The sequence below is a fragment of the Centropristis striata genome, chromosome 18, assembly GCF_030273125.1.
Source record: "Centropristis striata isolate RG_2023a ecotype Rhode Island chromosome 18, C.striata_1.0, whole genome shotgun sequence".
NCBI classification, from domain to species: Eukaryota; Metazoa; Chordata; class Actinopteri; order Perciformes; family Serranidae; genus Centropristis; species Centropristis striata.
Genome location: NC_081534.1, coordinates 5,366,512 through 5,380,426, shown reverse-complemented (window position 1 = coordinate 5,380,426; position 13,915 = coordinate 5,366,512).

Below are 13,915 nucleotides of genomic sequence, written 5' to 3'. Positions count from 1 at the left end.
ATTCTAATTAACAGCAAACGCTATTTTAAAGTTACATGGCAGAGTTAACGTTAGCCTCATGAGTAAGCTAACTGTAATCCAGAATTAGCTACTTTAACTTCAATATGTCGAACTGCTTGCCGCCAGCTTGTGTCACTACTTTGTTACAGTGTGGTAACTTAATGACATCATAGCAAACATAGTAAGCCAGTGTAACTTGAAAAACTTTGCCTTTTGACAGCCAAAATCTAATCTGTTCATTCTTGAGTTGGAAATTAGTGCTTAATTTGATGAAATCCCCTTAAGGTATTCCTGGGTTATACCAATTACATAATTGGCATAATTTAATTTAACTTAACCCTTTTTTATTTATTTTTTCTTAGGTTATCAAGTTTACTGATATACTGTGTGTTTTATGTGGTAATTATGTTTGATGTATGTTTTTGTGTATTGTTTTAGTTTTGATGTGTTAAGGTTCTTGTTTATTATTGTGGTTTTATTTATTTATTTGGGTTGGTTTTGTGATTTTGTTGTTGTTGTGTTTTTTGTTTTGTTCTTGTTTTTCCTCTGTTTGTTCATTGGTGATTTGTGTTGTGTTTTGTCTAAATTAATAAAAACAAAAACAAAAAAAAAAACATAGTAAGCCAGTGTAACTTGAAAAACTTTGCCTTTTGACAGCCAAAATCTAATCAGTTCATTCTTGAGTTGGAAATTAGTGCTTAATTTGATGAAATCCCCTTAAGGTATTCCTGGGTTATACCAATTACATAATTGGCCATGGCTGTTGCCAGTATGAAGGCTTATACACCCTGAAAGGATTGCAATTTAATACTTTCAAATGAGGTCTACTTGGAGTGTTAATGTCATATCAGGGCTGTTGCACCAGTTTAGGTGGATTTCAAGAGATAATCCAACAACATGATGAATAATAGTTTACCTCACATGAATCAGCCCACCTTCTTCAATGCCCACACCCTGCCCAATGAGTAAATCAAGATGAATCACCTCAGTTGGTCTTTTTTTTCACATAATGATGTTGCCAGCCTATGAATCTGCAATAGCACTGTAAAACTGATTGCTCGCATTTTTCTCATTTGTACAGATGGCATTCTACTGTCAACCAGTCAGCCAGGCTGACTTACAGCCAGTTTTGTAGATTTTAATATGTAGGTGTGTTTCTTTAACAGTTTGTGCGTGATGTGGACATTTCTTCTGTTGCAGCCAGTTGGTCATGAGTGGAGCCCATGTGTGAAGCCTGCCACCCCCTGGTTTCTATTGGTAAGATCATACAGCATCTTTTGTCCGGGCTGGAGCAAAATGCATACTATGACAGGACAACAGACTCATGTTTTCAGATGGAAAATGATAAATACATAATACAATTATTTAAAAGCCACTCTCCAAATGGTGAAAGAAAGTAATCAATTCCTGCAGACTAAGTTTATATCAAGGTGATTTAAAAGAACAGTTTCTGAATACAGGCTATGCGTATGTTTCCATAGTTTGATTGTTTTGATGCTTTCACATTATTTATATAGAACTTTATTATATATATATAAAGATCTATAAACCATAGACAGGTATCCAATGCCCTAAAGACATTAAGTGATTTCTTTCGCATTAGAGTTTTCCCAAACATTATAAGGTGTAGGCACACAAGCTGTTTTAGATACCACCTAAGCTTAATGATTGTAAAATCAATATAGAGCCATGCAATCTAACAACATAAAAAAAGTCTTTGAGACATTTTGCCAGATCTAATAGTTGCAGTTGGTAGTAGACTTCTTTAGCAACTTTGTCTATAAATTTTGTCTTTTTGGATTTTCCTTATTTATTGTCTGCAGTTAACTTTTTGTACAAAGATATTGTTTCACCTCCACCAAAAACATGCACACCCACAAACCTAGGTAGAACTCTGCATGTTTTCCTTTTCCTGTACACCTCTCCGCAAGGTGTGCGTTAACACTCAATGCAGTCTCCAAATTAAGATTCCAGACGTTTGTAGTCATTAAATGTCCATATTATGGCTGCCTCTTCTGAGTAAAGCAGTTGAAATCTCTGTTATTATAATCTTAGTGGGAAAGGATGTTTTTAGTTTATTTTAGTTATTAGTCATTTTTTATGGTCATTCAATGGTCATCAATGAGCTATTATTTATTAGTCATACTGTGTTCGGAAAATGATCATCATCATCTAGCATCAGTAAAATTCACAAATATTAAAGGCTGCAGTCTTTCTGTATTTGAGAGATCATAGATAACTGCATTCACTGGCATTATAAATCATTCAAAATCTTTTTTCTGTTAAATTAGCCAACTCTTAAGTAAAGGACATCCTAGAACTGCTACTTAAATTTTCTGTTGCTGCCACACAGTGGCGCCATTAGACCACTTCAGAGTTGGAGGAGAGCGAGATCTTAAGTTTGTGAACCAGTTTTGAAAGAAAGGCATTTCATGTCTTTTGGCATAGAAAAGTGCCACTGTTTGCTCAAAATCTGTAGTTATTTAGATTTGCTTTTTATGGCACTGAACCATTAAGGTGCTGTAATGGACAAATTTATGTCTGTACTGAAATTAAAAACACTTTATTTTCCCTTCAACTGGAAGAAAGTAGGAGCTGCCAATTGCCACTGAAGTTATCACAATATGAAAATTGCCTAAAAAAGAACAAAAAATACACATTTGAATACAAATGCAAGGCAGTATTTTTGAGTCACTCTCAGTTAGTGTCATCTTACTGGCTGCCCTAGCTGTCTAGCTTGTGATTATGAATCAAAGCCAGAAAAAGTACCACAAAGCATCTCAGGGGACGTCTGGAGTGGTGTCTCATTTTTTTAATGGATGATATCAGACTAATTGATTAACAGGGGAACGTGTCTCTTTATTTGTCCCATCCAGGGAGGACAGATGCCAGAGCCAGCTGCTGAAGAACAGCCCTAGATTTGGTAAGGGCACTTCAGCAGGGTGAGTGCATGCCAACACAAGGGCCTAAACCTCTGTGCTCCAGTTGAAGGACAGTTTCTTTGACCACTTGACCATTTTGACCACACCCTACAGATTAAGTGTAGCAAACATGCCTGTGAGTCTGTCTAAGCTGTCTGTTCCAGCTCAGTCTTTAGTGCTGGCACACAAAGTCGTCTTGAGTCCTTGTGTAAGAGAGGAAATGTAAATTCCATGACAAAAACAAACAAATAAACTCTGAACCTCATAAACTGTGTCATTGGTGGGCAGACACATGGAAAATAACATCATTTGGACCTGTCAGGCCTGGACGGAGTACAGACAAAGTAACACCACGTTCATGTCATCATGACACCTGTGGTCCTAATGGCAACATAGGACACAGGCAGTCCAAGCTAAAGGAAAGGACAAATATCGACTTTACTACAGTGCCTGGGAGAATGATAAAATGTAGACTTTAGAGTGATGGTGAGAGAGAGAGGGAGAGAGAGGGAAAAATTTTGGACTGTGGTTTTAGACACAATAAATTACATCTACTGCCTGAAGCTGGTCTGAACCTACTTGGAAGCGGGTGGGAAACAACATCTGTAGAAGCCTTCGCCGGCTTTCTGTATTTATGGAAAGAGAAACCTCCTGGTGACCTGGGAACACGCTTACCCAATTAGCAGCCTCGCCGACGGATCAAATGGAAGTGAAAACATTCACTGCCGTGACGGAGACGCATCACAATGCCCCATTCATGCTGCCGAGCCCCATGCTTTTGGGGTGAGGTGGGGTGGGGGGGGTCGGTCTTCTAGGGATGTAGTTGGAAGGTGGGATAGGGAGTAATGAATGCAACAAGAAACTAACTTACCTCACTGCCTTCTTTGACGTGTCGATGGAGGCCTCATTCATGACTTAATACGGCTTCGGAGGTAAACACAGTTCAAAGGTGTTGTTTTCATAAGGTTACCGACCACTGTGCACCTCGGCGTTCCACATCCCATACATCCCCTTGGACTCTCCCACCTCTACAACCCGACAAAACCTCGGGTCTTATCCTGTGGGACCAGGACCGAGGGGGTCAGGAGGCCTGGGAAACGGCACTGGAAGAGAGGCTCTTGACAGCACAGGGCTCTGGGGGACACAGGCTATGCTCCCTTATGGCCTAAAAAGTGTTGAAGCTCAAAGAAACCATCGCTGGACCAGAATTCTACCAACTCTTAAATACATTGATTTGTAAAGGGGGAAACCAATCAGCACGTTATCTAGTTCAAGCAAATTGGCCACAGAGCACTAAGTGCACTCTACCTGGTAGCGTGGGGGGTTCAAAGCGTTTATTACTGAGACCAACAGATTTCTTTTTTTATTGCAATTAGAGTCACATATTATCATTCTGCTACGAACACCAGCAGTGTGACGAGGCGCTGAGAGTCCATTCAGCACAGAGCTCTGCAGGTTTGTTTTTTTCTGGTCGCCAAGAATTAAAAATTGTAGACTTCAGATAAAACGTAGCTGATCATCACTGTCCGTCTTTGCTGAGCTGTCCAATCACAGTGAAGGAGGAGCTGGACAAATACCACAAAGACCAAAGTTCACATGCAGTCTTGAACAACAACACCCATAAAGGAGAAATTAAAGAGGCCAAGGAATTCAGAGCATAACGATTGCCTGCACACGGCTCTCAACATGATGCTGGCTAATCCTAACTGTGAAAGAGTGGTTGAATGTTAGGTTTCCATGACAACTCTATGGGTCGGTAGGGCGTTATGAGCCATAACTGCCAGTGATTGGGACACAGGGACTCGTATGCACTAACATGCACAAGCAGCCGGACTGGATACCACAATGATTAATTGTTGTTTGTTATCAACAAAAAACAGAGACGCTTGGATTAAAACACAGATGGAGGTAGCAAGACTTCGTTCTCTGGTCAGGTCTAAATGTCGTCTACAGACCCCTAAATACTGCTGGCCACATAGACCATCGGTCCGTCAGTCCTCTCTCTACGTGCTTCAGCGTTACCCTTATTCAGAGTAAAGGCCAGAGCATTTTGTTAAACAGTCCCCCTACAAAACGCTCTAGCCACCCAGATGGATGTCTCCATCAGAACCCCTGGTGTCTTAGCTGGGAAAAAACAGCGATAGTCCAACCAATGAGATTTGGTTGGACAAGAGCATATCGACCAACCAACCAGAAGGTGTCAGCCGTACACTCTTCAAGATAGATAGATAGATGGATAGATGGATAGATGGATAGATAGATAGATAGATAGATAGATAGATTACTTTATTCATCCCCGAAGGGAAATTCGGTTGTCACAGCAGTCCAGTATTCAAGTACAATAAAATACAATAGAATAAAATAAAATACTGATGTAGCATAAATAAAAACAACAATAGAAAAAAACACAGAATTGAACAGGGACAAGGACAAGGACACTTAATAAGTTAAAAAGAATAACATCAGTTGGTAGGATGGTTGGCAGATGATGGTTATAATTAAACTGGTGATATGATATGATGGCAACAATGCTATAGTGACTAGACGGTATATAATAATAATAATAATAGTACAGTATATAATATATATAATATAATAAATAATAATAATCAAGGCTGTCAAAATGATGGCTTTGACCTATTTCTTACTCTCTTTTTTTTTTAAGGGAATTGATTTATTCTTAAGTCAGCGACCACCATAGCTAACATGAAAGCCCATGCCAGTTCCTGTTTAAATTAAAAAATAAAATGCAAGAAAGGACAACCTGCACCTGGCAGGTTATTTGTTTTACAAATGTCAGTGTGATGTGAAATTCTGTCATGATGAGGGTCAAACAACACAGGTGTGATGGTCAAGAGAGGATCTATGACTTAGAGCAGAGTGATTGACTCAGTACAGACTATGTGTTGACAAAAGTGCCTGTATTTGCCTAAATATTACCGACCTCTCCTCAGATGGACTGTGTAATCCCTGCGGTGCAGTGAAGGCTCGGTATAAAGGCTCTTTTATTTCTAAAATGAATTGTTTATTTATATGGGTGGAGTGATAGGTGCTTCAGTAAATGGTGTCTTACATCCATGTTTGTGGATGTTTCCATTGGAGCTTAAAAAAATGTTACCAAGCCAGGGCCAATGCAGTAAAAATTCTAAATACAAAAAAAGTCTCACAAAGTGAAAAAGAAGTTAAAACATGCAGATCATGCATTTTCAATTATATACGAACTTTCCACACCACACAGTCAAGAGTGATTTTTCTGTTCACCTCTCCTTGCATGGAAACATCTGATAGAAATAAAACTTTTCATGGTGTCAGGTCAGATAGCCATAAATACAGGTTGTCAGCGCTGTGTGACCCTCACATCTAGAGGAGAGGCTGTTCTGAACCGTGGTTTGGAACAGGATATCACATGTTTAAATATTGCACTTCTTTCTGAAAAGTGGCTACTGTAAAACAACTTCCATTACAGAGTATCGCTTTACCTGTCACCGGCAGTATTTCATCCCTTTGCTTCCCAGAAACATAAAAGATATAGATGAGCATAGCCATATGGATAGATGGTAATCATTCACCTCAGGCAGATACATTGCTAGTCCATAACGGAAAGAAGGAAAGATAAATAGATCGCCATTTCCTGATATTAACCTTGATAAGTTCACTGTAGCTTTTGTTAGAAGATTTTATCATGAAACGCTGTCGCTCAAATCTTAACTGTCTCTATCACTCTTTGTCAGTTTTAGCAGGTGTGCATGAAAATGTGAAGCAGCTGACAGTTTTGTGACTGTGTGAATAACAAATGTGTTAAATAAAGCCATATGCAATGCTGTGATTTTTATTAGGTTTGTCAGAACACACAGATACATTGTGGGAGCACTGCCCGTATTCTGCTAAAGATAAAATAAAACTTTTTCTTGCAGGTCTGGTATTCAGAGGATGTTGGGTGATGTGGCCACATGTGAGCGGAAGCCTTTCGATGCCATCCAGCCACGTCCTGTGCTACAGAGCGACAACTCTTGACACTGGCCTTGAAGTTGCTGTGACTGATCTCACAGGTACAGAGTAAGAGGAAGTGGGGCGTTGTGTTCCTTTCCTCCCTACATCAATTTGCCAACTGGTTGTGAATGGGTGCCATTTTGAAACATGCAAATGTGGGTAGCCTCTGCCTGTATCAGCTGATGCAGGTCAGTGTTGTTTTTGGCTGGGCCTTAAAGGCCTGAGGGGAGAAAGACGTACAGAGAGTTAGAAAAGGTCGCATAAACTCTAGCGGGATTACTTTACCAACACTTTCCATGGCTGAGATCCTGTGAATGGATCCATTGTGGGCTGGGTTTGTGCTCGCGGAAAGCAAACCCTGTCAGGATCCAGTTCATTAGCACCTAGTTTACTGTTTGAAGTTAGTTATTTATCCGGTGTCTAAAGGGGAACCCCGTTCAGACCTATGGAAGCGTGTGTGTGTGTCTGTGTGCGTGCACACGGATGTATCAAGCGCGGGCATGTTATGTGTACTTGTACAAACGTACAGTACTCATAAGATCTACAGGGGGTTTCCAGAGCAAATTGCTCAAGAGCAAATAAAACTTTCCATGGCGCAATAAAATGTATGGAGAACGAACAGGAGGGACATTGGTGCAGCTCTGAAGGTGGGAAACAACCTTGAGAATTTGTTGAAAAAATATATACATAAAGGTTTGATATATATATGTTCTGACAGCCACTGACCTTGACTCTGTAAATAAAAAATAGTATCACGAGCATAGGAAGTTAGAAAGAACATTTTTATTACATTGTTATATTTTTGAGGAGGCACGCTTCCCAAAAAATAAACAATGAGAATATATTGTCATCATTTTAGCTATTCAATATGAAATGGAATAGGTGTTTGTAAACAGTGCTTGAAACGCTGTTTACTTGTGGAATAACACTGCAGCAGCAACAGTCCGTCCTCTTCTGAGTTATTCTACTGTATTTCAAACTATCAAGTGAGTGTGCCTGTGTTTTCTCTTTTCTTTTGTGATGTGTTTGTTCTTTGGAAGGCGTCCCTGTGCCTCTGGTCAGACAAAAGTGCCGCGTTGAGCAAAACCTCCACTCCACTTTTATGGTCTGTGTGGGCCGTCCTATTTGTACATGCTTAGAGCAAATTAGACCAGCAGCTGCGCATGGCCGTCCCATTCCATGTTGGCTTTTCATGATAAAAATATGCTTCGGTAAACCTCGCAGCTTGGATCCAGAAATACACGGCCCGTTTCTTCTGGCGCTGACACCTCTCCATATTTACAATCAGCACTTCCCTTTTCCGGCATAAAAAGAGAAAGACAGAAGGAGACAGAATAGAGGGATGGAAGTAAATGAGAGGGGTGGAGAGAGAAAGAGAGAGGGGGGTGCAGAAAGAAAGAGAGGGACCACCTATGCAGATGTTTTCCACATGTAGAAGGAAAACAAGCTGCAGCAAGATGAGTATGAGGAGAGGGAAGAGAGAAGGCTGCACCTGTTGTGGGGTGATGATCTGGCCACGGGTGACATCAGTCCTCGTAACGTGCTGCTTGAGTCATTAACCAACTACAAGCCAGTGAAGGCTCTTTGTACGCATTTCAGATTTATGTGCCAGTTCACTTTGATGTAGTTTGTAAATTTAAAATAAAAAAGAAAATAGTAAAACCTAAATATACAAGCATTACATTTACATTCATCATGATAATGATTGAAATATGCTGCCAATATCTGAATTAATATCTGAATTAATAATGATAATACGAATAACAAACTTTATTACAAAACAATTTTCATACAAGAGACCTAGCTCAAACTTTTATATAAAGCTTTATAATTAAAAATAAAAATGCAATGTATTGAAACGGGGAAAATAGACAAGAATATTTGAGACAGTAAATGATCAAAAATATGAGAATTTAAAAAAAATGGAGCTCATTTAGAATAATACAACTGAGAAATTACTTAAATTGAATCAGAATGACATTAATTAAAAGCCAAATGAAACAAGCAGAGACTTAAAAAACAACAAAAAAAACTTTCTTCCCTTCATCTTAAACTAAATGGAAACCTGCTATGTTATCACCTGTGTGTACCTGGACGTGACATATTCTGAAATGACATTTAAATCAATACCGCACACCTGCCTCATTTCCATTGATCAGTCAAGTCTCCCTTTATGTCTCGGGACAGTTGGGAAAAGTGGTACGTAAATATAATTTCTGACAGTGTGACAGGAATAAGGAATAGTCCCCGCTCGGAATTGAGTTCTTAGGCTAATCATCCATGATTACAGCCTTGAAAGCCAAAACACACTCCATGTGAAAGAGGTTGTTTTCATCTGCATGCTGCAGCAGCACGGCTGGCTGACAGAGTTACCTATTCTCCCGAGGGCTCTCACTCTCCTTCTGCCTCTATTGGACTGGCCCGCAGCAGGTCTCGTAGCCCCCGGGGACTGTCCTGGGAGACCTGGACAACATTGGCAGCAGGCGGCTTAGCGGTGTCATTTCGCCGTGGTAAGCTATGGACAAAAGCATCTCTTGTTGTCGCAAGCTGTATGTGGTGCTGCTTTCCCAGCCCTGTGGAAAGGAAAGGACAGCCAATGACCAATGCCAAACAAACCTGCTCCAGCTCACCTGTGCAGTGAATGTGGAACCGAGTGACCCAGATCTGGATGGAAACCATTGCAAATATTTCCCAGCAAGGTCTGTGGAAGAAGCATTTAGCAGGGCCTCTCAGCAGGGAATTTAACTAACTGTAAATGACTCTGACTCCCTCCAGTTTGTGTCATCTGTTCCTAAGAAGTAGTAAACAGTCGGTTTACCATCAAACCATCCAGCACATAGCTCAGTGCAGCGCAAGGTGTGGATTGAAGTGTCATAAAACTTCAATGCCTGGACGATTGTGTGTTCACCTCGTCACTCAGTAAAGAATTTATTGCACAACTGAGCACGTAATGAGAAAGACATTGTGATTTGAATCAGAGTTGTTGTTGACGAGCAGTGAATCTGTTTATTGCCTTGTCTGTGTAGCGCTGCTGGCAGGGCAAACCTCATATTGCCCAAACTCCAGCTCAGTTTAGAAGCGTAAGCCATGCTGCAAATATTTGGCTTGGCCACAGAAATTGAATTATATTGGCACAGAAATCCTAGAAATAAAAAACAGCAACCTTGGGAACAATTATGCAAAGTGAAACGCGGTTAAACCAAGTGCTACTGGTTTTCCTTTCCATCCAAAAGGAGGGAAAAAAAGGAAAAATTTGCTTTGGCAAAGTTTATCTCCCTTAATAAATATGCTGAAGCATTTATCCTTTTCATGGAAGTTGTAGCTATAGCTCATTTTTGTGGTGTTGTATAGTTTCTTGAAAGTGAACACATCTTCGAGGGAGTTCATGCATGTGAACCCAAATCTGTGGTAACTTGATGGGCCATTTCTACCACAGATAAAACCCCATAACAAATAACATCTAATAAATGTTATGTCTGTTTCCTCAGAACAGGTTGTGCTCTGACAACACAATAATATATAATTTCAGATAAACCGTAATTATGTCTTCCTTTGCAATATGTAAAATAGTGGATGATTTATGCATCTGTTCAAGTACTCAAATTTATTGTAGAGCAATAAAAAAAGCCAGCAGTATGATATTGAATTGGTAGATAACACAGATCACGGTGCTATATATTCACTGACGTAACTATGTTGTGTTTACATTGACAGTGCACCTGCAAACAAATCTCTTCCTCTCTATTTTGACAACCTCTGGACAGGATGCAAAGACAGAGTTGGCTAAATAAACTGCAAAAGCCAGAAGGATACACAACCATACAAATCAAAAGTGACTATAATGTTATCTTGATATTGCATGAGAAAAATACTATGAATGCCGTGTTAAATATATACAATTTAATATACATAAATGTACCATGTGATAAATTAAAAATGTGTTTGGATGAAGGAGTATAAATACATTATTGAGTGACAGATGCATTAAGTGAAGAAAGGAGTATTTTTTTAAATGTTGTAGTGATGTAACAATTTCAATAAAATTCCTAAAATGCAGTAACTATAAAATCTCTGAAGCCTAAAAGATAAATTCTACCTATTACACCATATATGAATGTTTTTGCAATATTAATCAGTGCTTGTTACTCGACTTTTCTTCAGAATTTTCCAATAATACTGTTGTCTGTAAACAACTGTTTGAGCCTACCAACATTGCTGATAATGCTGTCAAACTAGAGACCACTGCTTTTTCTCAAGTTTGATCGAACTTCAGATGTCACAAAAGGAAAACGGTTAATGTCTATACCTGCTGGCATTGACAATGTCAACTAAAAACCCCAAGGACCGCTAAGGCATTGAGTGCTTAATTTGGATAACATTATGAATCCTGAAACTCCACTCCCCATTAACCATAGCGAAATAGAGTTATTGGTTTTTATAATGGCCTCATCAGTGAAGCATTGACTGGGTCTTCTCTCATTAGCCATTGAAGCCCCACCTGCAGAAAACAGGAAACACAAACTCCATTGCTCTCATTGACACAAACACTAACATGTCTAGCCAGCTAGCTAGCTAACCGTCATGCAAACCTTTAAGCCAGCTTTGTTTGCTCACAGCTGAGGCTCAAAAGAAAGGCAGGACCGGTGCAGAAAAGGGCCAGCTTTGACAATTTTCACACAAAGGGAGCACTGTTAGCTAACAGTGAGCGGCCTGTTTCTGGGAGGTTTGCACTGTTCCTGGGGCCCATTTCATGGAACAGTTAGCAAGGCCAAAGGCAACCCGTGGACTGGAGTGATAGTTAAGGCCTTCGGGGCCAAACCTGGGTCTGGCCCTCTGGCTCTCCCCTCTGTCCCCCACCCAGTTCAGAGGCTTACACAAAGGCGTGCGGGGACGCTGGGTGCTGCAGGTGTCCTCTCATAAAGACCCACATCACATGGGCTGGTGGACTGACTGACTGACTGAGCTGGCATGTCTGGGTTATTTTTTTCCTTCTCACAGGTGTTGGAAAAATCAAGACAATAATGAAATGCCATATGCTCAGTATAAGACCAGTTGAATTATTAGTCGACTTTTGTATTTTCATATTTTACTGTATGTAAATAAGCAGTTAATACTTTGTCAGTTAGTTTAATGCTGTTGTTGTTTTATGGTACCATTACATGTCAGTGATCTGTGTGTGGATTTAACAAGAATGCGGTCTGCTACAGTGGTCTTGAGTGTCAAGGAGGTGTGGTTGACTTATTCAGGTTAAAGCAAAACAGTCCAGGCAATTATTAATGGAGAGATTAACATAAAAAAATAACCCGGGCCTCAGCTTAAGCTGCTGTTACTATCCATCACTCTGAACTGGGCTGAGGCCAGATCATTAATTTCCCTCTACCTCCCATCCACAGTGTCAGTGTTGGAGACTTCCTCCAGCTGCAACTGCAATTGCAACAGCTATCAAAATGAACAGTCTCTGCCTTCGTTTGATTTAGCCCTAATGGGATGGAGAGCCCAGAAATACGGCTTGCGTGGTGAGAAGGGGAAAGAGGAAGAAAGCATGCAAGACGAGAGAGAGAGAGAGAGATTAATATCCAGGCTTCTCTCCTCATGACCACAGAGTGGGCATAAAGAGCCCGGCGCCTCATTGATGTCAACCCTAGCTGTGCCTGTCCTGTAGTTTTCAGTTTGGTTTGGACAGAACAGGCGGCCTGGCCTACAGGGGTTGGGAGGACAGGGCCCAGGGTTTCCCACATCACTCAAGGGCCTCTGATAGGCGGTCACACAGGCCGGTAATGACAGGGGGAGAGATTTAGTATTAAAGTCTCCTCTGCTGCCTCCACTGCTCCTGTCTGACGTCAGGCTGTTAAATACGGGGATGAGAGCATGGCATGGCCTATGGGGAAGGGAGTTAGACCTGTCTTAAGTATACAGCTTTGTGTGAGAGAAGCCTGGCTGGGTTCCCTTGGAGTGTTGCTAAGGACACAAGCTGTACACAGCATGGGGGTAAATTTGGGATCACAGTCAATCATTAAAGGGATTTGCATCTGCCATAAATATGAATTCATTCAAGGTAAATGGTGATAAGACTGAGGGAGGAGGGACTTCCATATACTAACATAGTGACTCATTCTAAGTGGTTTGTAATTCACTGGGTGGACTCTGGGTTAGAAATACAATATTGCGGGCCAAGACTACCAGTAAAATTATTCTTCGTAGTCTTAAGTTGTTTGGAGTTCTGGCTGCCATCTTTTCCAATTTTAACCACTATCCCACATACAATACAGAGGGGTTTTCCCCTGGTTATTTGCAGAACGTTATAACATTTGAGTTCATGACTAATGAACTTGGAAAGCCAACTAGATGGCTTGAGACTGGTTTATAAATGTCATATACTCTCAAGTAAAAGACCTCATTGTCTTTGCCAGTTCGCAACTCAACCGTACAACCAATACCCAAAGCAGCTCAGCAACATTAAAGCAGCCGATGGCTGCACCTGCATCCACAGATCATCACACCATTGTGGCATTTAAAGAAAAGGCCTCAGTCAAACACGCCCCCTGACCTTCCCCAGCTAACATAAACTAATTAGGCTGGCTCTGAAAGGAATGGCCCGCCATTGGATTAATCAGCCTCCACAGATCTGGACCATGCAATTCTGCTCTGGCCAGCTCTCCCCACTAGAACCTCATTATCTCACGTTTTCAAAGGAGCGCCATGGCAAAATTGCAGAAGGGGCTGAAGGGATGGAGAAATGGAGGAGGTGGTGGTACAGGAAGGGGCTTCCCCAGTTCCTCTCTTCTCACATCGGACTCAGAAAGGAAATGTCAAGCGTGAAGCTCAGAGAGTGGTCAGTACCGCTCAGTCCAGCAGGCAGCACAGAGGGGGCCTTTGTCCACCATCACTTAGCGCCAATTACAGCCCGTCAAAATAGTTTTTCTGCTGTGGGGCGACGTGTTAATGGGCCCAGAGTTGGGTGTGAGGAGCGACCTTGTCCACACACACCAACCAGGGGTCAGGGG